Below are 2,027 nucleotides of genomic sequence, written 5' to 3' on the forward strand. Positions count from 1 at the left end.
CAAGAGGTGAAGAATTCGAAAGACGTTACCACCACCTTCCTCCGCCTCCTTCAATTCCTTAACCATCGACACCATTACCACCACCACCCCAACCTTAATTAAAACCCTAACCATAGTTTCATTTTCAAATTCAGAAGAAAAAACAGGTGGATCTGGTGATATTTTGATATTTCTGTAAGATTAGATGAATAAATTGTTGAAATTAGGGTTGCGATTGTAACTTCAATTGAAGAACAAGAAGAACAGGGATGGGTTGGTGACGAATTGATGATTGAGATCGATTTTCAAGGAAGAGATGACGGAGTGGTGATGTCAAATTTGATAACCTAATTTGTCTCATCGGCGATAGCGGTAAGAAATCACAAATTTCTTGTAATTTTTTGTTAAATTTTTTTCAAATTTGTTTGTGGAATTAGTCTTTTGGTTGTGAAATTGAAATGGAAATCCTAATTTCACAAAACTAGGATGAGTCTGTTGGTTGTTGTTTGATGGTGGTAGTGATTGGTTGAGATGATTCTGCGGTGGATTGAGTTGTCGATCGACAAGAAGAGATGTTGAACTGAAATGGGTTTTGTGGTGTTGGGTTTTAATAGATTTGATTGTTTGTTTTGTTCCTAGGTTATGACTTAGATGGATTTGTTGATGGCAGTGGTGACTGTAAGCTAAACTGAACTGCAGGTGATGGATTAGGATGCATATGGAACTGGGTAATAAGTCTGTTCATAATCATGGCGGCAGTGGCGGCGGAGGTGGTGGTGAGATAGCAAATATGAAATTGGTGGTAAGACATAAAGATCTTGCTCAAATTGTTGCTTGTATCAAATACTATCTTGAGAAAGCTGTTGTTGCTGGTGAGCCTGTCTCTAATCTGCTTGAAATTAGTCGTGCCCATCTAAATGAAAAGTTTGTAGTTTTGTTTTTGAATGAAAATTAAGTTTATTTGGGTTTAGGATTGATTGGGGTTTCACATTTTGACTGACCAGAAACTGTCTTTTGACAAATTTGAGTTCAAGCTAGATATCAAAACCTCCTTTGGATATTTAGTATCGATTGGATACCGGCGCGCTTGTGGAACAAGGTCCGAAGAGTCACTTTTCCACATTGGAGCAACTCTTGGCATGGGAGAAGAAGCTACACCAGGAAGTTAAGGTATGCAGAATTGTACTGCTTGTTTGTGACACAAAATTGAGAACCACTAGACTAGGATATTGAACATTGAATTCATTATAAATTGGAAATTTGACCTTTGATAATTCAGATTTTAATTTGCTTGTGAAGCCATTAGGTGTCTTGTTGAGTTTCAATGTAACGTGGAGCATTAGTCTTAGTCTTAATGATTGCTTATATGTGTTATATGTTGCTTGATTTTTAGGCTCTTGAAAGGGAAAATATTGAGCATGAGAAGAAGTTATCAACATTGCAATCTTTGGAATATAGGGGAATTGGAGAAGCTAAATTGGACAAGACAAAAAGCATCTGTAAAGAAGCTGCAGTCAATGATTTTGGTAACATCACAGCTGTGTCCACTACTTCATATGTTATCGTCCAAGTTAGGGACACTGAGCTTATTCAACTAGTTGAATATGCCACGGGTAACTCAATTCTCCTTGTTCAATTTTTTCTTTAATCTACATGCTGCCAGTGTCAGGAAGTTGCTTGCATCTTAATTGTTTAGTGTTTGTAGCCTATCCAACCTTGAAATTAAATAAATCTCATGCTTAAGAATTTCATTTGTCACAATATGCATGACTTTCGCCGATTATACTCTCCTAGGTGTCCTGATATCTTTGTTCTTGTTTGGTTATCAACTCTGTATATGTTGACCTACGTTCGTAGCTAGTAAAATGCGATGTAATCAACAATGGATGTTTGATTTGTGTTGATAGTCACAAAACTCATATCAGAGACTTCGAACTTGTCTACAGCTTGTTCATTAACCATGTGCTAAGTAATAAGAAATTGCTTATTTATGTCATAAAAGTATGAAATGCAGGTTCATGTACATGTGGAGGTCAATGAATCAATAA

The 2,027-nt window shown here is 36.6% G+C and overlaps 1 pseudogene; it reads left to right on the forward strand.

Moving 5' to 3' along the window:
- Positions 1–697: 697 nt before the first annotated feature.
- On the forward strand, positions 698–2,027 carry LOC113324978 (annotated as a pseudogene).

The sequence above is a fragment of the Papaver somniferum genome, chromosome 11 (assembly GCF_003573695.1).
Source record: "Papaver somniferum cultivar HN1 chromosome 11, ASM357369v1, whole genome shotgun sequence".
NCBI lineage: Eukaryota > Viridiplantae > Streptophyta > Magnoliopsida > Ranunculales > Papaveraceae > Papaver > Papaver somniferum.